Here is a 24020-nt window from a genome sequence, read left to right as displayed (position 1 = left end):
TTGCCTGGACACCAGTTCAGTGCCGTGGAACAAGTGACCTCAGCAGATGTCACATGGAGCTGAAAACCACCCAGATAAGACCAGTTACTCACAGAATCATGAGAAATAATAGTTATGGTTTTATGACACTAAATTTTACAGAGTTGGTTGTTAGGCAGTAAGCAATAACAGAAACAATATATATCAAATTATATTTGAGAATATATTCTTCGCCTCTTTTTTCAGAGCATTTTTTAGCACAGTCACACTCACACAGTAAATACAGTTGGTTTTTAGTGCTTGCATTTCACATTGCAGGGTGCACCCTTTCTCATTTTCCCAAAAGTGCCAGGACTACGTTTAATGAATCCACGCTATTCAATTGTACGGGGTGTTACCGTCTGGGCCAATTAGGTGCCCCCCTCCCAGGAAGGTAAAATTGAGACAAGGTGATGCCGGTCAATCTCTGTGACCCGGGTGGCCACATTCAGACCTGTGCAAACAGAAAGAGAGAATCAGTTATAGAGAGAAGGAGGAAAGAAGCAGATGCCAAGAGAAGAGAGAAAATGGAGACAGTGCAGCCCGCGGGGAGAATGCTTGGAGTGTCCTAGTTCTAGCCTGCTGTGCAACCCACCATGTTCCGTGAAATCCTTGAATATTTGCTACTTGTAAACCACTTTGATAGACTTTGGTTCTCGATAACCAAATGCCTCTTAAATAAAACCAGTGGGTTCAGAAGAAGAGCAAGAAGGAATATCATCGTGGAGAGGCACAGAGACTTTCTTTGCTAAAGAATAAAGTTACATTTACAGACGTCCGTTTCTGGACAATGAATCATCTCGACAACTTGGAATTGAGCAACCAACAGGCAACTCTTGCAAAGTCATTCTAGTGATCGATGTATAGTTTTATCTATAGCTGTCCACCAGTAAGATCCACTTTGGACACTGAGTTCTGATTCACTAAGGAATAGAGGCTGTATTAGTCTGCTCCAGCTGCCATAACATATACTGCCGACTGGGGGACTTAAAAAACAGACATGTATTTCTCATAGTCCTGGAGGCTGGGAAGTCCAAGATCAAAGTCCAGTAGATTTGGTTCCTGGTGAGACCTCTCTTCCTGGCTTGCAGAAGGCCACCTTCTTGCAGAAGGGGAGTTGGGGGGCGCGGGGGGTTGAGAGCGATCAAGAGAGATCTTTCTCTTCCTAGCCATTAATGCTATCAGATTAGGACCCTACCCTTATGACCTCATTTAACTGTAATTTCTTCCTCAAAAACTTATCTCCCAATACAGTCGCTCGGGGGTTAGGGCTTCCAAATGTGAATTTTGGAGGAACACAATTTAGTCTACAGCAGAGGCCCAAACCCGTATGTGTCCCTGAGAGAACAGTGCCAAATTATGCACTTATAAAATGGGGACATTAATAATTGTCACCTTACTACCCCTAGGCTGTGACAAAGATTGCTGCTTCAGTTTCCCGAAATCAATCATGGCTTGAGAAATTAAGGACATCTACGTATTGTGTCTGTGTACATATTTATGCATAATTAACATGGTATTTCTAGGCTAAGAGCCCAGCAACTATTTTATATATGCATGTACCTTTATATTTTGATATTTAATTTCCTCATAGGCAATTTTCTTCTTGAAAAAATTTCTTGATGACTCTATTTTTCCATGAAAGATCATGTAGAATGTTCCAGACTTACTTTCTAGTGTTTTAGATGTATAGCAACCTTGCCAACATGTGATCTTGAATGCTCTGCATCTAGCCAGGGATCTGTTAGAACACCATTCTCTGGACCTGCCTTTTTCTGTAGAGTATACACATGTGGCTACGGAACAACTGAAATGTGTCAGATCCAGGTTCAAATGTTCTGTAAGTGGAATATACATACCTAAACTTGAAGACTTAGTACCAAGAAAGAATATAAAATACCTGCTAATTTCTCTGTTGATTACATATGGAAATGGTAATATTTTAGATATATTGCGTTAAATAAAATGCACTATATTAAATTCACCTGGTTCTTTGTACTTTTCCAAATGTGACTGGAAATTTGTCAATTACAGATGTGGTTCATTTTTGTGGCTTACACTGTGTTTCCAGTGGAGAGCACTACTCTATAGAGCTGAACTCAGCCTTGCATGAGTTCAACCAGTAAAGACTGACAACCTTAAAGCCCTACAGTATTTCTTCCCAGGGGCCCCAAGAACCGGTGCAAGCATAGAAGAATGGGGGTGTGTTTGACCTCGATGCGTCCATTCTTTGTGTCCTCCTCAACTCCTGGACGCTACTGTCGGCTACTCTCTGCATTCCGGCGAGAGAGCCTCCCCAGCATGCTCTTCCCAAGACCCCTCCCTGAGCTCTGCAGCTGCTGCTTCTTCTTCTTCTGTTTCATCTCCCCAAAGCTAACAACCCCTGAGCCTAGGGAATCTCGCACTGTTGTTATGTGGAGTGTGGACTTTAAAAAACTTCCCTCCAGAACGTGAAAGACAGATTCTCTATTACCCTGTTAGAAATCAGGGGCGCCTGGGTGGCTCAGTCGGTTGAGCGTCCGACTCTTGGTTTCAGCTCAGGTCATGATCTCAGGGTCATGAGATGGAGCTCTAAGTCTGGGTCTGTGCTCAGGGCGGATTATGCTTGAGATTCTCTCCTTCTCCCTCTGCCCCTCCCCCAGCTCGCTCGCGCGCTCTCTCTAAAATAAAATAAATAAATAAAATCTTAAAAAAAAAAAAAGAAGTGAGATCACAAGGCTCTCCAATCTGATCACTTCTGGCCAAGTGTCCCAGTAAAAAGATGCATTTCCAACACCGGGAGGGAGGTATTTTGGGGTAAAGTATTTAAACCAAGCATTGTAGATTCACAGCCTTTCTGTAAACGTTAACTTTCTGCCAGAGGCATAGTTAGTCGTCTTACAATCAATATTATGTGGTCTCAAACTGATTTCCCCTGAAATAATCTCTATTTCCACATGAGCCCCTCTGCCCTATTCCCATATCGACTTCCCCATTAAAAATCTTTAAAATTCAGGAGGTGTCGTTAATGACCAGATCACTTCTGTTGCAATGCTGTCAGATGTTTTTAACCGTGCTCCATTATTGATAGCTTTCTGTCCTTTGGAGTGACATTTTTCTCATTCATTCAGTTGATATTTATATACCACACACAGTCCAAAAGTCCTTGAAGCGTGCAGGTACCTTTCATATGCATACAAACACGCTTTTCCACTGTTGTTCTGTCAACTGGGGCTTCTCCTGAAGGAAAGCAATTCCACATGCACACAGATACTGCTGCGAATGACATTAGGCCAGGCCCTTTGGGAATTTCTCAAGTAGACTCCGGGAGAGAGCGGGGCTTTTTTAAAAAAGCCCCCCTAAATTAACCTGTAGTCTATAAAAAGTAGCTAAGATTTAAAGAGGCTTATTAAGCAATTTCCACAGCTACAGCATTATATTTTAGGGAGTTTATGGGGATAAGTAGATCTTTATTGGGAATCGCCATTAACATGGTCATTAGCTTTCATATCATTAAATATCTCATTTCAAGGGCAATTATGTTGGACTCTGTATTCATCAGAAAATAATTGCAGAAAAATGTGCCATACACACCAATTTTTCAGAAGCATCAGTGATGCGAAAGGTGGAGATCAAAAGTAACATTTCCTTTTTGTTTGTTATTTGAAAATTGTAGCATGGCAGTTTTGCAGGACTAATTTATAGATTGGCTCATTCATGTCTGATGTTAGATGAGTGTCAAATTATCCATATTCTCTATGATTCTTTTAATCTGTTCCTCATAAATGGATGCATGCTTCTTGCTGCCAAGTTGGGTTTATATGGTGATTGATGGCTTACTGTTGGAAGACTCAGCCCATTAAAATAAGATTATCTGTGGATGGGTGTGGTGAATACATTGTAAGGTGACCCCCAGTGAGTCACATCCTTATGTAATCTTCTCGCCTTGAGTGCCAGGGGAACCTGTGACCTGCTTCCAGCCAATAGAATATGGTAAAGGTGATGGGATGTCACTCCCTTGATTACATTATGTAAGACTGTCTTGCTGGACCCAAGTGAGAGACTCTCCCTGGCTGGTCTTGAAGAAGTGACCCGCCATGTTGGGGGAGAGTCTGGGAGAGGGCCACATGGCAAGGAACTTCGGGGGTGCTCTGGGAGGCTGAGGGCAGCCCCTGGCAGATAGCTAATAAGAAAACAGGGACCCCAGTCCTATTGCTTCAAGGAACTGAACTCTGCCAACAACCACATGAGCTTGGTAGAGGTCACCGAGCTCCAGATGGGACTGCAGCCCACTTGGCTCCTTGACTGTGGCCCTAGCGAGACCTGAGCAGAGGAGCCGGTCATGCTTCGCCTGGACTTCTGATCCAGGGAAGCTGTAGAATAGTAAATGGGTGTTATCTTGAGCCGCTAAATTTGGGATACAGCATAGGAAACAAATGTGGTAGGTTTTCCACTCATTTCTATGACACAGTATTCATAAATTGATCTTTAAACTGGTTATTTTCAAACTCTTTCTGTGAAAAACCAGTGTTTTCATCTCCAGTCTGTCTATGGAGAAAACTTTCATAAAGTGAAATAAAAATGAACTATGAGAAAATATTAAAGAGACATGCGAAAGACAAAGTACAAGCCCACAGACCAATACTTTCATAAAGTGAAATAAAAATGAGTTAGAAAAATTACATAGAAAGGCACACAAACTGCAGGCCTAAGGGTTTTATTATTAGATCCGATAAAAGATAATTTCTCTGTCAAATTCGTCTAAAAGTTTCTCATCATTTACTCTCAGTTTACATATGTCATTGAGAGAGGACCACAGACCAGAGCCAGCGTAGGGATCATGCATTTGAATGAGACCAAAGCAACTTATAAAAATAGCTGGTATTTATGGAGGGCTTACTCCTCCCTGGACACTGTGTATAGCCCTTCTCATGAATTACCTCCTATCCATGCTCCTCACGACTCTGTGAACTTTACAAATTCCTCCATTTTGTGCATGAACAAACCAGAATTGGTGGGGCGAAGTCACTTGTCCAGTGTGGTCACATGGTTAGGAAATAGAGAAAGCTGTGACCCAACCCAGAAATCGTAACTGAACAGAGTGATACTGCAGAATTCCTTTATCATCCCTGATAGGTGAGAAAGTATAATACCCCAGTTGTCCAAAATACGAACTATAATTAATTTCATCCCGGTCGAATATCCTGCAGAGCCCTACAGACGGAGTTTTCTGTGCTCTATTCCCTAAAAAGAAGACCAATCATTTGTGCCAAACATGAGCTATAGCGAGATAAGACATGGTGAGCTCTAGAAGGAAATGAACCATGCTTTTGTTGATCTCTCTTCTCAAAACATGGTGGTTCTTAGGAGCCGAATCAGAGATGCGGAAGAGAGGAAAGCAGGTGTACTTTGGGGACTTAGGCCCTGCTTACACTCTGTTAAGGCTTTCACTTCCTTCACTGAAGTTGTTAGAGGCTTAAGGGTAGCAGTTCCCATCAGAATTATTGGGGGGATTTTTACAACTACTGATGCATGGGCCCTGTCCCAGGGGATTCTTAGTTAACTGGTCTGGAAGAACCAGGGCATCGGGAGGATTTCCAAAGCTTCTCTGATGATTCTGATGTGCAGCCAGGGTCGAGGACCGGATTTTTAAGGAAGATCAGTGTGGGTGGGACTAGGGGAGGCGGGGCCCATGCCACTCCCATCTTGACGTCCCGGTTTCCCAGGGCTGTATGGAAGGCACACAGGAACAGCTTTCGGTCCCCAACACTCGCCTATGGGGATCGCCCGAGTAGGATTAGGGTGGCTCAAGTGCTGCCTGTTATTTGAACCTCAGGAAAACCTCCACCGACGACTTTAACAGCCTCCAGCCTCTGTTACTTCAGGCCTAAGCTGATGAAGCTTAGGTCTCCTGTGCTTTGCAAAATTACATTCCATTGATTTTAGTGTTTGTGCTTGTCATTTATGGGCAAAATTACAATTTCATTGCTCTTCAGCCCTCATTCATGGTTTTTACCTGCCCTGTAGGAAATACTTCTGTCCTCCTAGAACTTTCCTGAGCATTTTGGTATTCTTGCGTTTTACATTTACCCAGCTTTGAATGACCAGAATTACAAATCACTGAGATTTTGCTTTTAAGAATTTTATGTTGGTGCCCCGCCCACCATATTAGATGGGACGCAATAGCAGGGCTGGATCTGAAACTGTATTCTCCCAGCATCATTGCCCGAATCCAGTCTTGTGGGGAGTTCCTTGAAAGAAGAGGTTCCCAGCCCCCTGCTATTCAGTGTGGTGGTCCACCAGCTGCAGCACCCACCCCTCCTGGGAGCCCCAGATCTAAATGCAGAATCAGAATCTGCATTCAGCTAGATGCCCAAGTGCTTTGTATGCGTATGTAGGAAGCGTTCGAGAAGCACTGAGAAGCAGCTGCACTCGGGTGCCCTGTTTGAAGATGAGTGATCCACGTTAGCGTAGGAAGGATTCTGCTAAGGCCAATGGTAAAGAAAAATATTTACTCCAGATTTTCCCAAATCTCTCTGACCAAAAGACAACATTTTTTTTTTCAGGTTGCACTTTTCAAAACCTTCTTGTTGAAGTATGACATACATCAGAATAGTGTATGGATTATTGTCGGGTCGTCATGCGTCCTAGGTCTCTCACCTTTCTGCAAGTCTCGGCCAGAGGCACTGACTTCACTCATTCCGAATTCTCTCGTCAAGGGTGTTTGTAGAGCAAACAGCCTTGGGAGACAGAGCTAGGGTCTCCCTCCAGAGCAAAGGTCCAGTATAATAAAGCCAGTCCAATGTAATAAAGACAAAGTTTCTCTTCAGGGCAAAGGTCAGGCAGGCTTACTGCCTATTTTAAAAGATTTGGGTTCCCTTCGACCATGGGTTCTTCAACCGTGACACAAATCCACTGCATGTGCAGCATCCAGTGGGCCCCTCCATGTTGCCCAGGGAATCCCAGGGACTAGGGGGGAAAAGGGGACCGACACAAACATGAGGCTCATGCTGCCGGCTGCGCCATGACCAATAAGGTCCTTTGTTTCTGACCCAGGAGGTGAGCATCCACAAAATTACGGCAGGATAACTTGTCAGCTTGCAAGTAGGGTCAAATCTGAGACCCTTCACAGTTCTTGATAGATTTTTACAAACCACACATGACTGCGGAACCAGTTACCAGATCAGGAGAGGTAACATTATCAGCGCCCCGAAGGCCTCCTCATGACCCTTTCTGGTCACTACTCTCCTCGACTCGAATGGACTACCAGTGACCTCATATATATGTAAGGAGCTATTTTCTTTCTTTCTTTTTTTTTTTTTTAAAGATTTTATTTATCTGAGAGAGAGAATGGGAGACAGAGAGCATGAGAGGGAAGAGGGTCAGAGGGATAAGCAGACCCCCCGCTGAGCAGGGAGCCCGATGCGGGACTCGATCCCGGGACTCCAGGATCATGACCTGAGCCGAAGGCAGTCGCTTAACCAACTGAGCCACCCAGGCGCCCTGTAAGGAGCTATTTTCTAAACCAAGGTTATTTAAGCTGACATTTACTAGCATTTAGTATGAGTCACTTTACATGTAGTAAATAATTTAATCTTTGTAGCCACCCTCTGAGGTAGGAACCATTATACTCATTTTACAGGTGATAAAAAAGCACAGAGAAACTAAGTGATTTGCCAAAGGTCACACAGCTAGAATCTGAACCCAGGCAATTTGATCTCAAAGCTAACTTTTTTTTTTAAGATTATTTATTTATTTATTTATTTGAGATCGAGAGAGAGTGAGAGGGAGGGAGCATGAGCTCGGGTGGGGGCAAACAGAGAGGGAGAAGCAGACTCCCTGATGAGCACAGAGCCCAATGTGGGGCTCGATCCCAGGACCCAAGGATCATGACCTGAGCCGAAGGCAGATGCTTCACCGTCTTTGGCACTCCAAAGCTAACTCTCTCTTTTTTTTTAAGTTTTATTTATTTATTTTAGAGAGAGAGTGTGAGCTCATGCAAGTGGGGGTGGGCAGAAGGAGAGCATCTCAAGCAGACTCCCCGCTGAGCACAGAGACTGACACAGGGCTCCATCCAACGACCCATGAAATCATGACCAGAGCCGAAATCATGAGTCAGATGCTTCACCCACTGAGCCACCCAGGCACCCCTTGACCTCAAAGCTAACTCTGAACTCCATCACCACATTGGACCCCATGTTCTGAAACTGGCATAGGATTTCTGCAACGGGAATCATCCCAGGAAGTCTGGGCATGTGTGGTTTATAAACACAAGCAGGCCCCAAATATAAATAAGCTATGTTCCAAGAATTTGTTTATAAAGCAGTTATCTTTGTTGTATGGTACAAAAGGTACTGAATTTAGTATCTGGAAAAAAATCTAGATTCCGATCCTGACTCTCACGTAGTAGCTGTGTGACCTTGGACAAGTCACCTAACCTCTCTGGGCTTTAGTTTCCTCATTTGTAAAATAATGGAGTTGGCCCAGATGAGCAGGCCAGTTTCTTTTAACTTAAAAATTCTGTATTTTTATATTCAATATATATTCTCCATAGAATTAATGGTATTAATTCCAAGGCTAGTGCTACATATATATATTTTTTTAAATTTCTAAGTCCTCTTTACACCCAATGTGGGGCTTGAACTTATGACCCTGAGATCAAGAGTCACATGTTCTACCGACTGAGCCATCCAGGTGCCCCTATAATATTTTTTTCAAGTAAAGTGAACCCAAAGATTATAAATAAACACATCATAATATAGATATAATAATATCTCCATGAACTAGAACTTGACTTTATCACTTGTGACTTGGTCATTTATAGGGGTGACGCTGCCTTTACTCTGATATAATGAAAATTAAAAAACATTTGTTCTTAGGGGAATCATGAGTTCTAACCAGATGTCTATATCTATCTATCCTCTATCTCTCTGAATGTTTTGTAAGGAGATACGTATTATGCGCTCTAAGATATTAGTTGTTTATAACTTCATCCATCCATCCATCCATCCACCCATCCATTCATTCCAAAAACATTTCTTGAATACCTGCCCACTCCTTGCCAGGTACTGTGTTAATGGTGGAGGTATAACATTAGAATACAGTGTGATAGGGCGCCTGGGTGGCTCAGTTGGTTAAGCAACTGCCTTCGGCTCAGGTCATGATCCTGGAGTCCCGGGATCGAGTCCCGCATCGGGCTCCCTGCTCGGCGAGGAGCCTGCTTCTCCCTCTGACCCTCCCCCCTCTCATGTACTCTCTCTCATTCTCGCTCTCTCAAATGAATAAATAAATCTTTAAAAAAAAAAAGAATACAGTGTGATAAAGTTTCTGAGAAAGACAAGTCAGCGGGCACCTGGGTGGCTCAGTCGGTTAAGCGTCTGCCTTCGGCTCAGGTCATGATCCCAGAGTCCTGGGATCGAGCCCCGCATCGGGCTCCCTGTTCCGCTGGGAGCCTCCTTCTCCCTCTCCCTCTGCCTGCCGCTCCCCCTGCTTGTGCTCTCTCTGCCAAATAAATAAATAAAATCTTAAAAAAAAAAAAAAAATCCTTTCTAAAGCAGCCCTTCCCCCTCCCAATTGGGGAATTTAGGGAAGGGGGGAGACAACCTGGAGCAAGCTCTGGCTTATTTCCAGTTCCTCTGAGGATCACTTTTTCTTCAGAGGTTATATGGACAGGACATCGTGGGAAGCCCGGGGTGCCCTAAACCCCACCTCAGCCTGTGGTCTGACCCCTCCCCCTCTTCCCCTCCTTCCTCCACCCTGCCAAGAAGGTACAGAGGCCAAAATTGAGTTTAGGGATGTACCTTTGTCTTCCAGGCCGGCTGATTTTAACCCTTAACCGGGCTCTGCCTGGGTAAAAATGTCAGGAGGGGCCCTCGCTCTCTGCCCCACATTCTGTTTCCAGCCTGGCCCAGCCTTTTCGAGGATTCGCAAAGACAGGCTCTGGAGCTAATGGGGTGGGCAGGCTGCTGGTGCAGTAAATCCCACAGAGTCTTTCTGCCTTGGCCTCTTCACAGCACTCACTGGGGAGGAAATCGGAGGGAGGCTCTGCTGGAAAAGGGAAGTACTTCCAGTTTCAGCTTTTGCTTGGGAGATCAGCAGGGCCTCTCGCGGCCTTTCCCACCAGCCCAGCCCATGCACAGTGGGGAGATGGTGTCACCTCGAATTTTCCTTATCAGAAGGACTTCTGTGACTCACAGCAGTTCGGTGGATGGAGAGCCAGGGAGCCAGAAGCTCCTTCAAGCCCGGGTGTGATTTCTGGTGCAGGGGGATTGGCTTCCCTGAACAAGGAGGGCTGGCCTCTCAGCCTTCTCAGGGCGACATTTTGTTTCCATTGCTGCTTTGTGATGCAGGGAGATCATGTCGTTGTAATTTGCTCTCTGCCACCTAGCTCTGTGTGTTTGGGGGTTTCTCGAGGTGATGAAAACGATTTGGAACTAAAAAGAGGAGGGGTCGTACCACATTGTGAAGGTACTAAATGCCACTGAATTAGTCACTTTTAAATGGTTGATTCTCGGTGCACCTGGGTGGCTCCGTCGGTTGAGCGTCTGACTCTTGATTTCAGCTCAGGTCATGATCTCAGGGTCATGACATCGAGCCCCGCGTTGCACTCCACACTCACTGGGGAGTCTGCTTGGGATTCTCCCTCTCCCTCTGCCCCTCCCCCTCCCCCCACGGTCATGCAGGCCCATGTGCTCTCACTCTCAAATAAATAAATAAATAAATGGTTAATTCCATGTTACGTGACTTTTACCTCGGTAGAAAAATGTTTATTATTAAAACCTGCAACGACTCCCCATTTCTTTGAGAGTAGAAGCCAAATCCTTACAGTGGCTTGCCAAGTCCTGTAGGATCTGGGCCCCTCCTCCCTTCCTGGGCCCTCGGGCCTCCATGCATGTGGTTTCTCCTCTGTGCCACACGTGCTCCCACCCTCTACTCCCCTTTGCACAGGCCATTCCCTCTGCCTGGAAGACACTTCTCCCCGTTAACCCTTGTGGCTCCCTCCCTCACCTCCTTTATGTCTTTGCTCTGATGTCACCTCCCAAGGGGGGCCTGTCCTGGCCACCCTATTTCCAGTGACACCAGCCTCAAGCATCATTCCCTTTATTCTGCTCTACTTTATTACCTCCTAACAAACTCTGTACTTTTACTGATTTATTCCGTTTATTGCTTATTCTCACCCTCCCCCTTCGCCACCACCATTAGAATGTAGCTCCATTAAGAAAAGGGTCTTAGCATGTTTCCACATTCTGTGCTCAATTTGTGTTGAATTTTCTAAAATGTCCACAGAATCCAATAACAAGGAATTACACATTCAAACAGATTCAGTTAAGTGGATTCTGAAGGAAATAGCCATAGAAAATGAAGTATCAAATCTAATAGTAAAATGCTATTATGGTTTTTTATTCTCTGCCAATATGTATATGTCATCCAGGCATAAAAGCATCTGGGTTGAAGTTAAAACTTTCTTACAAGTCGTTTGAGTTTTGAACCTGAACGAGTTACTTTGGGTTGAAAGTTACTCATTACAGAAGGTGGTAGAAGTGGAAAACATTTTCTACTGGGAGAAGGTAACTTATTTTTTAACAAATCGCGCTTCTTTTCTCTGGGCCGATTGGGGTCGTTACAGCTTTTGTGGGGCCTGGGGGGGGGGATGGAATATAAAAACTTCGTTCTGCGGTTGTGTTTATTTATTAAATTTGTGCAAGGCCTTAATGGCAACTATGGGAGATCCAAAGGACAAACATATTAGTTTTCAAAGTAAGACAACTGGATTTATCAGAAGGGGAGTAAAAGTCCGAGAAAGAAAGGGGGGGGGGGAAGGAATGAAGAGAAAAGAAGGGGCAAGAATTTAGAAATAGATCTCTGCCTGAAATATTTTTTTTTTTAAAGATTTTTTATTTATTTATTTGACAGAGAAAGAGATAGCGAGAGCAGGAACACAAGCAGGGCGAGTGGGAGAGGGAAAAGCAGGCTCCCCGCCGAGCAGGGAGCCCGATGCAGGGCTCGATCCCAGGACCCTGGGATCATGACCTGAGCTGAAGGCAGACGCTTAACTGACTGAGCCACCCAGGCGCCCCTGCCTGAAATATTTTTGTACACGAGCAGGAAGTTGCTTTCGGAAAGCCAGGCCGCAGACTCTTGCACACAGACCTTGCACAAGGCAATCTATGATTAGAAAATCGTATCATGAGCTTAAAGCTCTTATATTTTGCAGATGGGGCGTCTCTATTAATGTGGGTCTGTATCGTGGCTGGAGATCCTGCTAATCTGATGCAAAACCAGACAGGAAATGCTACCCCCCTTCCTCGGTGTCAGCATTAGAACTGGAACATATTTCTATGTGTGTCTGTTTATCTCCAGCATGAGGAACCGGAGTATCGGAGTGCCAGAATTCATCAGGTAGCTAAGGTTTAGTGCAGAATTCTTTTTTTTTTTTAAAAGATTTTATTTGTTTATTTGTCAGAGAGAGAGAGAGAGACAGACTACAAGCTGGGGGAGCAGCAGGAAGAGGGAGAAGCAGGACGCCGGGATCATGACCTAAAGTGAAGGCAGACACTTAGCCGACTGAGCCACCCGGGCGCCCCGTAGTGCAGAATTCTAAAAGGAGAGCTCTCGGGCACAGAGTTTCAGCTTTGGCCAGAGAGGATTTCTCTGTGTCAGTCACCCTTCTCTCATTTGGCTGAGGGGCATGCTTCATGAATCCACATCCCATTGTCCTGGCATGGACTTGGACACACCACTCCTGTGGATTCCATTTGAGGAAAGAAAAGCTCAAGAAGCAGAAGGGGAGGTGGGATTTTTTGTGAACGTTGCAATTTCAGAGAACACAAGAGTAGCATGACCCAACGTGGGCCGCTCTCATGCTGCAGAGTTGTTCCGTTCTTAGCCACGTAGGAAAGAGCAGAATTTTGCCTGATGGCAAAAGGACAATTATTTTTCTTAAGTTGTTGTAAGGCAGGCTGATATGAATACTTAATGGCTTCAGCCTCCTCAAATAATAGCGGGCGCGTGAGTATTCACAGGGGGAGTCGGATGGCGGATTAGCGATGGTGTGAGGCTGGAGTCTTCATGTAGGGGTTTTCATATGTTTTTGGAACATAAACTGAGCCAAAAATATCCAGAGAAGCCAGTTCCTCTTAGAGCTCTGATGATGTACAGTGAAACCTGCCTAGAAGACTCCAGGGATTGCCCAACCCAGTGGTTCTCGACCAGGGGCAAATTGGCAGGGGCAAAGTTAGTGGTATCTGGGAATATTTTTTCATTGTCACGATTCAGGGGGGTGGGCATTGCTACTGTCATCCAATGGGTAGAGGCCAGGGATGCTGCTAAACACCCAACATGCACAGGACAGCCCGTCATGACAAAGAAGGATCCAACGCAAAATGTCACTAACGCCGAGATTGAGAAACCCTCATCTTAACACATGTTCTAAATATAGACCCATTAGAAACATCCCCAAATTGGTGGAATTACCAGAACAACAGTCTGATAAAACATAAACCAAGCAACCTAGTTAGTAACATTCCCTCCTTCCTCTTTCCTACCCCACAGAGAAGCACTGAATAAATGTAAGTATGACCTTTAAAAAAAAAAAAAGACCCTGTAAGCAATCTCCTTAAATGTTTCGCTGTAATATCTGCCATTCTCTGCAAGCTCTTCTGTTCCCAATAAAATTATTGAAACCACTGTAATAGTAAAAATTTACAACTGCATTAGCGTCTCTTGGCTGAACTTGTTGAAATGACAGGTGAGGGGGAAACCAAGAGCCTTCTTTTAAAAATCTAGCTTGATTCTTGCTGCACAGTTTAAGAAGGAAGACTGGAATTTATGCTAATACTGTCTTTAGATGCAGGGCAATAAATGACACATATCAAAATTCAAGCCCAAGAGAGCAATGGCCTGAGCTTGTTGTTCTTCTCATCTGTTGGCCAGAAGAGGAAACTGAGCTTCAGTTGTTCTTCCTAGTTAGGAAACCTGATGATTGTTATTGAAATATGAAGCCGGAGATACTTTGAAAATGCTAATACAGAAGGTCCTGCCCGTGGCTTAGAGAGTTATGTGCAAAGAGCATGGAGCGGGATGACTGGGGAATTTGGGCTTTAAGACCATCACTTATCGGAATGACCTTGGTCTTCAGTTTTTTCTCATCTGCAAAACAAAGGCTCTGGGTTACGACCTCTGACGTCATTTTAAACTAAAAAACAATCACACAAAAATAGCTTAGTACAGGCTGACCTTGAGATTTCCACCCTACCACCAAATGTCACTAGTCAGTTCTACCAACGTAGAAGTAGCTAAGTGATAGCTCATAACCCCGGGGGTTTGCTGTTTCGTTCAATAGACCAGAGAATAAATATCTGCTGTAGAAGGATTGTAAATAATGAAGACCCCCTTTCCTTCAGCAGATAAATGAAACCGGGAAATCTGTGATGGGGAATTGATTATTTCTCCAGCATTCAAAATCTACTTGTCATTCTGAAACGGTCAGGATTGGGCATTTGTATAATTGCGGGCTATTTCTGTGTCCAGTTTGACCTTGAGACCCCCTCAGACAATAGCCCCTCTCTCTTAACATCAGCCTGAATGTTCATGTTAATTAATTTAGAGTTTTCCAAGCAAATCTGTATGCAAAGTAGATCGCCCCACAGCGCGGCGTTTCGGCATCTAGTGTCTTCTCTGTGACAGGCTCTTGAAAGCCGAAAACAGGAGAGAGCACAGAGCAAGAGTGCAGAAATCACGACGTGTTTTTTCCTCTACAGGAAGTCTCTCGCCGGAAGCCATGCCACAGGGCGCACAGGCAGCTTGCAGAGAAGAATGTAACCCACCTTGGGCCCGAAAGAACCCTCGGGAAGGCCGGCTTTGCTTGTTTCTCAGCCAGTTTTATTCCCCTGCCCACGCCCTCCCACCCAGAGCATTGCGCTCTCTAGGTTCTTCCTTCTGCAGCTGCTTTCAATTATTTCAGGAATGGTTTTACAGTCTGCTTTCCCCTGATTTTGTCCTGCCTTTGCCTGTCTTCGTGGGCTTGGATTTAGATGGGCCGTAAGAGCAAAGGGCAAGGAGTCCCAACCCCATTTTCTCTATTCATTCTTTTGTTGGTTTACTTTCCTCTCAGCAGCAGTTTAGCAAGAAAGCAGATGAATAGGATGACAAAAATCTGGGTTTACAAAATCATTAGCGAGTTTTAAGAAGGCAGGCCATCATGGCGGCTGTAGGGAGATGATGAAGCATGAGCTGTACGGGCAATGGAAAACGTGGAGTGTTGTCTGTTTAGAAGGGTCTCTTGGGTTCTTTATCAAGGTGTGTGACTTTGGGAGTGAGGAATGGAGAGAACAGAAGGAGAGTAAGAGAAACCATCCTCCATGTGAGATCTTGTGAACCAGCTCTGTTTCCTTTGCTAACTCTGGCTGAAGTTAAAAAAAAAAAAAAATACACACACACCAAACCCTCAATGGGGAAATACGGCAATATTTACAAAGGCTTCCCTTCTATCTACAGCACCCTTATGGGGCGCCTGGGTGGCTTAGTCGGTTAAGCGTCTGCCTTTGGCTCAGGTCATGATCCCAGCCAGGGTCCTGAGATCAAGCCCTGCGTCGGGCTCCCTGCTTCTCCTGCTCCCCCTAATTGTGCTCTCTCTCTCTCAAATAAATAAACATCCTAAAAACACACACACACACAGAGTACCCTTGTGCAAGATGTATCATCTCTATCTTGCTGTATGGTTGTATTTGAAATAGATGGTGCAAGAGGTGTTTTTGTTTATTTTTTGTCTTCTTCATAACCAAGTGTAACCTGCTTGCAAAGCCCGGGAGCACGCATCCTAAATTGTGGACTTCATCTTTCTTGGAAGGGAAAAGCTTGGCCCAATGCCCCTGGGATCTGAACATGTGGTTCCTCAGAGTCTGAGCAGCAGAGATGTGGTTTTAGGGCCCTCTCAGACGCCCAGTTAATGCTTGTGCAGTTGTGATAAATGACAGCAAGTGGCACTGAGGCCAGATTAATAACAAGGCAGCTAAAAGGTTCTCTTGTAGCCTCATTTCCCAAAAGGGCTCCCTCCGCGCGGCGTTAGTGGGGGGGGGGGGGGCTCTTCTCTGCAGGTGGTCTCTTTAGGAGTTTCAGGGATTGTTACTCAAGGGAAATTGGCTCAATCTTCTTTAAGATTCTTTAAGAGCAGGTGAGCAAAGGCCCTGCATCCAGGCCTCTCCTCAGCTAGATCCAGTCTGTGGTCCTTTGTGTGGTGCCTTCAGGCAGTGCAATAAGAACAAACAAATACAATGTGAGAAATCAAATGGCTTTTGTCAAGTGTGAAAGGGACCGCATCTAACACCAGAGTTGGACAGAAGCCATAAAGGGTGTCTTGTGTAAATATTTCCAGCTGCAAAATCTACCTGTTGCACTGAAACCACGACTATCTAGCCCATGCTTGCAAGAACCCCTCCAGAAGCTTCCTGTTTCATGTGGCTCATGAGAAGGATTGCACACTGCAGTCCAGGTCTCATTGTCTTCGTGCTATTTCCAAGATGGGAGAAAGAAGACTGTAAACTTTGCATTTTAAGGTATTCATAAATACATCTATAAATCTCTCTGTTAGTACACAGATATTACAAGACAATAGAGAGGAGGGGTGCCTGGGTGGCTCAGTCGGTTAAGTGTCCAGCTCTTGGTTTCAGCTCAGGTCATGATCTCAGGATCGTGCGATGGAGCCCCGAGTCAGGCTTCGTGCTCAGTGAAGAGTCTGCTTGGGATTCTCTCCCTCTTCCTCTGCCCCTCCCCCCACTTGCACGCTCTCTAAATGAATAAATAAATACATACATACATAAATAAAACCTTAAATGGCTGCTTAGCCATTCCATGTAGACATTGGGGAGGAGTTGGGACATCTCCAGGACTAAAAGCAGTGTATTTTGGCAGAGGGACTTCCAAGGAAGCATCAGGCTGAGATAGGGGAACATGACTGACAGGTGGTAAGGTGATTCTCAAAGGTGGAACAGATGGGATGGGCATGGGCAGGTAGGTTTGTGAGGCCAGAAGCCTTGCAGCCTCTCCTACTGAGTCCAGCACCCGGCGAAGACCAGTTAGAGAGCGTGGAAGAGAACGTGGTCTCATGCAAGGTCCGCCTCAGACCTCCCAAGTTAGCTCCATGTCTTCCCTAAGGAAGGGCTCAGGCCTCTCTTCTCGCAAGCTACGATGGACACATATTCGATGCCGTTAAGGATGAGCATTTGGTCACCCGGTGACCAATGCTGTCCACGTTCCCATTGCAAGGTGAGCAGTTTCCTGATGATAAGAGAGCACTGTGACCATGGGCACAGGTTCCCAGATAGGGGCTCCTGGGGCCTCTAGGCTCCTCCTCGAACTCTGCCCAGGGTTTGCTTCAATGTTCTCTGAAGGCTATGGGCAATGAAAGACTTCTGTTCCCCTGTGTCGACTCAAGAAGACAGAAGGCTGTCTCAGCCAGACCCCAGCGCCTCTCCGCCCGTCAGCTCAGAATTCCTGCCTTCTCAGGCAGTTAGGAGAAGGATCACAGCACATCGTCCCTGAATTAGCGTGCAGGAGTGGCCACCTCCTTCTCCACAGGACTGTGTGAGCTTTTTTTTTTTTAAGATTTTATTTATTTATTTGACAGAGAGAGACAGCGACAGCAGGAGCACAAGCAGGGGGAGTGGGAGAGGGAGAAGCAGGCTTCCCGTGGAGCGGGGAGCCTGATGCGGGGCTCGATCCCAGGACCCTGGGATCGTGACCTGAGCCGAAGGCAGACGCTTAACGACTGAGCCACCCAGGCGCCCCAGGACTGTGTGAGCTTTTATCCACCATTTCTGGTGTTTTTTTCTCCACCCGTACATACTTTCATGAACACATGCCTCTTTTCTTATGAACCTAGGTCATTCTGCATATGCGGTTTTTTTCCCCTTTTCCCCATGGCATGTGGTATTTTAGCCACATTAGCTGCATTTCCCTACACCATGGTTATTAATGGTCATCGAAAGGAGCCGGGGCACTTTATCAGCCCGCCCTCCGAATGGCTGTGCCAATTTACAGTCGCATAAAGTTTTCGTTATTAACCAAAGGATCCTTGGTGCTGAGGACTGACCGTGATGGTGGTGTCCGAAGGGAGAGTGAGAAGCACAGACCAGCTCTGTATGTGGGATTTAAAGATCCAGGAGGAAAGCTGATCAGATATAGAGCTGAGGGTGCTTCTCGGGGTTGTTCCAGAAGGAAGTGACCCCCTGAAGGACCATTTTGTCAGAACTACTGACCTTTATCAAAGGGACTATTGCAAAAGGTCCTTGACTTGAACATGAAAAAAGACAAATACTTCATCCAAACTTTCCCTTATGTCCCCCAAACCCACACTTCTCTGTTCAAGTCCGGGTTCACCACAGGCTAGCCAATCAGGGTTTGAGGCTTCAGTAAGGGAAGGGCATGCGTCTGTGATGAGCTCTTGTGAAAAGGGAAAGCCAATGCCCAAGTTGACCTTTGAGGTCATTCGGGGCATCCCGTGCCGTGGGCAACTCGAGGTGAACCAGTCCTGGGCCTCTTCTGCTTCTGGCCAGAACTGACTGCATCAGTGTGTTTTTCCACTGGGGATAACGCTCCCTGTGGGCTTCCCAGGGGGTGCTTGGGGTTGACTTGCTGTTTGTCAAGGTTTGGAGGAGAGGACCTGACCGCGTGTGCAAATGATTGACAGGGAAGGCCAGCCCGGCTTGGGCTCCCCAGTGGCTATCTCAAGTGCCTTGGGTGGCTCACAGGATGAGGCTGGCATGAATCGCCTTCATCCTTACAGTTTCTGGGGTGATTGAGCAAGAGCCTCATGATCTGATCACAAGAGCAACAGGAGTGGCTGTGTTGCGATAACAGAATCATACTGGCCTGGAACGGATGCCCGTGCTTTCAGACGCTCAGGGGACGTTTCGACTGCAAGGCATTTTATCATCGCGGAGAGGGGCCAGCTGAAGCCACGCGGTCCACATCCTTTTACAAGCACCGGGCTTTCAATGGGGCTTTTAAAACCAGCCGAACTGTAGCTTGCTTTTCAGACTGTTTAAGCTGCTCGGTGCAAATTGGCAGCGTGGCAGGAAAGATGACTGAAATTTGACCCAACGTGGGGACTGAAAGCTCTTGAGACTCAAATGTTAAGGCCACTGGGGTGTGGCTTTTCCACTAATTATGTTCTGTCAAACAAGGGTTGAAAATGTCAGCCCAGACTTACAGCTTGGCTCCTAGAGCAGCCAATCGCTGTGGGGCTGGGCCCGGGTTGAAATGATGAAGAAGGAGTTTGAAAAACCATTCAGTTGATTTCAACACTTCCTGGGGACGACGTTTAAACCACAATGTTCTCTTTTTGGGGCAAGTCAAAAGCCAATCACGATTGAGGTTTCTCAGCATGTTCTGCCCATATTTGGCCGTAATCTTGCTTCATTCACCTAAATTTATAATATATGCACTTGAAAAGCAAGACTCTGAGAAGTGTGGGTCTCTCTCCCTATTATAAAAGAAGTCCTACCTCTACACATTTGGGCCTGCCTGTGAACTTACAGGGTAGCTTCAAAGCAAAGAAAGGAGCCAGAGTAGGAAACTTAGGTTTTACTCTTATTAAAAACAAAACAAAAAAACAAAACAAAAAACCCCCCTGACTTCAAGTGTAGCTTCTGGCTTTGTACCATTTGCATGAAAATACATAGAAAACAGAAACTAGTTTTGTCTTGTGCAAAAAGAACCAGCAGTGGCTTATGAGATTATGGGATATTGCAGAAGGAATGCTGTATGCGTTATTGATGTGTAGGAGGTCCGTTTCACAGAGACTCCAGGAAATTAATGCACCCTTCAAAGCTTCTTAAGCGTTCTTTGTGAAGGATGATCAAGTCTTGTGGAAAGATGTAACGCAGATACAGTAAACCTCATCCTGCCTTTTTAAAGTGAATATTTAGTGACCACTTTATAGGTACCGTCCGTTTCGTTCCCACCGTGGGCCCACAAAGGAGTCCCTATTCTTACCCACATTTTGCAGATGAAGAAACTGAATCAGAGAGTTTGCTTTACTTGCCCACGGTGCCTGAGCTTGTAAATAGTGGGGCTAGGAATCCACATCAGCAGTCAGATGCCCAAGCCCTCGCTCTTAACCACACACCACTCTACGCCACTAAGATGTTCTCCTGTGTTTATGGGCAAGAACAGAGGCCCTAAGTCATATGGAATGGCCCCGGGGAGCCCAATCTTTAAGGCCTCAACCTCCTCTGGTTCTCAGGATCCTAGGGAAAGTTGCAAGGTTTCTCAGCTTGTCTGAGGCCTGAGGTTGGGAGAGTTCCCAGTGACCCCTAGGAGATCACATCCAGAACCATCTGGTCAGAGAGGAGCCCACGATCTGCCGGCTGAGCCCCTCACTCGGGGCCCCAGTTATTTCTAGTCTCAGGAAACCCAGCTGTAGAAGGCCCTCCCCCGTGGGGCTGAAGACACATGGGCTGGAGCCGAGACCCAGCAGCATGGGCCTCTGTGTTCTCAAAACTGATGGGACCTAGAGAAAGGGGAGGGAGGTGGCAAAGCAGCCCAGCCTCCCCTGGGACTACAGAGAGGCCCCGCCTCCTCCCAGCAGAGCAGGTCTCACAGGCAGGGGACAATTTGCCCCGCCCCGGGGGATGTTTGGCAATGCTTGGAGACATTTTGGGTTGCCACAGCTCGGGCGAGCGTGCTAGTGGCGTCTAGCCGGTAGAGGTCGGGGAGGCTGCTCAACATCCTCCAGTGCACAGGCTGGGGGGGCGGGGGGAGGTGGGGCTAACAACAAATGATGCGGCCCCAAGTATCACCAGGGCTGTGGTGAGAAGCCCTGCCCGAGAGTCCTGGTTCAGTGCGTTCCACCCACAGCTCTGAGGATGCTCTGTGTGGGGCTCCTTCAAGGAGTCATTCTGCAACCAGGAAGCCAGCAGCCGCTGGCTGCACGCACCGCTAGGCAGAAGATGGAGGGAGGGAGGGCGGGACCACGCGTACAGGTTTCAGTTTACTGCATCTTTCTTGCTGACAGAGAGAGGTCAGTGTTTGCCTCCGTTTACAGGCCTCGCGACCAACGTAGGGGCCGGCTCCACGCAGTAGGCAGAATGATGGCCCCCGAAGAAAGGTGTCCGGTCTTAAACGCTGGAACCTGGGAATGTTACTTTATATGAAAAAAAGAATGGTCTTGGCAGGCATGATTAAGTGAAGCTTCGGGAGATGGGGAGGTTATCCTGCATTATCTGGGTGGACCCTAATTGCAGTTCCAAGTGTCCTTATAACAAGGGGGCGCAGGAAGACGTGCCGCATGCGCAGCGGAGAAGGCAATCTGATCAGAGAGGCAGGAACCGGAACGACGGGGCCACAAGCCAAGGAATGCGGACAGTCAGCGGAAGCAGGCTAAAGCAAGGGACAGATTCTCCCCTAGAGTTTCCAAAGGGAGCGTGGCCCCACCAGCACCTTGATTTTGGCTCAGTGATACTGATTTCAAACTTCTGGCCTCCAGAACCATGAGAAGAAATTTTCCTTGTTTTAAGCCACTAAGATTGTGGCCATTTGTTATAGCAGCCCGAGGAGACTGACACAGCCTGACACTCCTTGAGCCGCCAAATCAGTTGAGGCTGAGGGGCAAATCCTTCCAGTACAGACAAAGCCAAAGCCCTTCTGGGGTAGGATTTGAGGGGGAGATGGAAATTTCCTTTGCACCTCCCTCTCTACGCTTACCTCTTCCACCCTCTCTTTGAAGCACCCTCCCCTGTGAAAACATGGCACCTAACTTCCCTCTGCTTCCCTCTGCCAACTGTTTCTGGTGAATGCTGGGCAAGTCCTCTGACAACCCCAGCGCTTGGCTCCAACCTGTCTGAGGCTGCTTCTCACTTTCTGCCTCCATTTCTTGTCAACGTACGTGCAGTAGGTCCTAGACTAGACTCCGAGCCCCTGGGAAGCAGGAGCCATGTTTGAATTATCGTGCAGTCTCCTAAGGACCGCAGCACATCAGTAAGCACACAGTAGGTGCTCAAGCGGCGGTTAATGTGCGCTTCCCATGTCCTTACTATGAGAAATGTTACTTCGTTCTCTTCATTGCCTGGAGGTCAAGAAGCTCAAAGCCAAGTCTGATGCTGATAAACAGGGATCCTCCCGCATTCTTCCACATCTGCAACAACGGGACATGAACAACATTAGTGTTCTTTGGTTTTAAATTGGTGCATAATCTACATGTGGTAAAATGCACGTATCTTACCTGTACAGCTTGATGACTTTTTCCCCTTCTATACTTTCTCGTAACAACTGCCTGGATCAAGATATGGAATCTCTCCATTACCCCAGAACGTTACCCTCTTCCCTTTCCCAGTCAGCTAACCCCCATGTTCCTCACACCTCAGTGAACTGCTGTTCTGTCTTGCACTCCAGAATTCCATATAAATGGAATCATCTGACTTCTTTTTTGCCAAGTAATGTTTTTGAGATTTATCCATGTGGTTGTGTATATCGGTAGTTTTTTCTTTAAAAAAACAAAAACCAAACTGCTGTGTATTTTTCCATTATAAGACTATGCCGCAATTTGTGTATCCATTCTTCTGTTGATGAGCATTTGGATCATTTCCAGTTTGGACCTATGGTGAATAAAGCTACTGTGAGTGTTGTTGTGTTTTACGGCCCTGTGCTTTCGTTTCCCTTGGTTAGATACCTAGGAATAAAATGGCTGGGCCATAGAGAAGGTGTCTGCTTCATCGAAATTAGTATCACTGGGCGCCTGGGTGGCTCAGTCGTTGAGCGTCTGCCTTTGGCTCAGGTCATGATCCCAGGGTCCTGGGATCAAGCTCCACATCGGGCTCCCTGCTCCCCGGAGAGCCTGCTTCTCCCTCTCCTGCTCCCCCTGCTTGTGTTCCTGCTCTCGCTATCTCTCTGTGAAATAAATAAAATCTTAAAAAAAAAAAGAAAGAAATTAGTATCACTATTCATGGTTTGGATACAAGAAAACCGATTTTTGGTAACAAAAATGAAGCAGTGACAGTCTTTCTGTACTCGTTTTCCTGATTCCGTCCATTAATTTCTTTTTTAAAAGATTTTATTTATTTATTTGAGAGCTAGAGTGAGAGATCACGAGCGGGGTGAGGGGTAGAGGGAGAAGCAGGCTCCCCGCGGAGCAGGGAGCCCGATGCAGGACTCAATCCCAGGACCCCAGGATCGTGACCTGAGCCATAGGCGGACGCTTAACCGACTGAGCCACCCAGGCGCCCCCATTAAGAGTAATCTCTTAAAGAAATAGAGTGCCATATGCATGGCTAATTGAATCAGCCGTAGAGAAAGCTGGAGGGTCACAAAGCACGGAGAACCGAACTAACACATGCACATAAACACATTCTCCTATCAGTTTGTACGCGCACCAGCCCATGTCTTTAAAGCTGGTCTTGCCTGGCGTGCGGATCGGACATAGTGCCCACACGCACAAGTTCCCTATGAAAGAAAATATTTTAAAAGGGAAATTTGCTCTGTAATGAAGCCCTGACTGACATGACAACTGCAGGCAGCGAGAAGAATGTGGAATATGCAGGACCAGGGCAATCAGATCCTTCTGTGGTGTCTGTTCTGAGGGTCTGAAAAAGTCTTATTCCCCTGCCCAGTCCGCAGCTCCCCCAAGGCCCGGGCACAGAGACCTGCCCCACGGTCAGCTGCCCGCCCCCTTCAGAAGGGACTTCCTGAGTACCAGCTGCTCCCCACTTGAGGGCCACTGAATTCTAGGAATCCTAAAGAGCTTTGCAAAAGTGACTGGAGAAGGGGGGACTATTTTAAGACCCTGTAGTGTTGTCATGAGACTGTAGAGCTAAGACCGGGACCGGGTTTGTCTTTCGACAAGGTGCGTTTCCCAGCACCCGTGACTCTTTACAAAGGAAATTCCTTTTCACCCAAATGGGTGTTTCAAACACTGTTTCTAATGGTGCACGCTATCTGATTGCTTTTGGGCTAACATCCCACCCTGTCTGCTATTTAAAACTTTGATCTTTACCCATGACATGCGTCTTATGCTTCACTGAATGGCAACT

This window comes from Neomonachus schauinslandi, chromosome X, assembly GCF_002201575.2.
Source record: "Neomonachus schauinslandi chromosome X, ASM220157v2, whole genome shotgun sequence".
Lineage (NCBI taxonomy): Eukaryota > Metazoa > Chordata > Mammalia > Carnivora > Phocidae > Neomonachus > Neomonachus schauinslandi.
Note: the sequence above shows the minus strand (reverse complement) of the source record.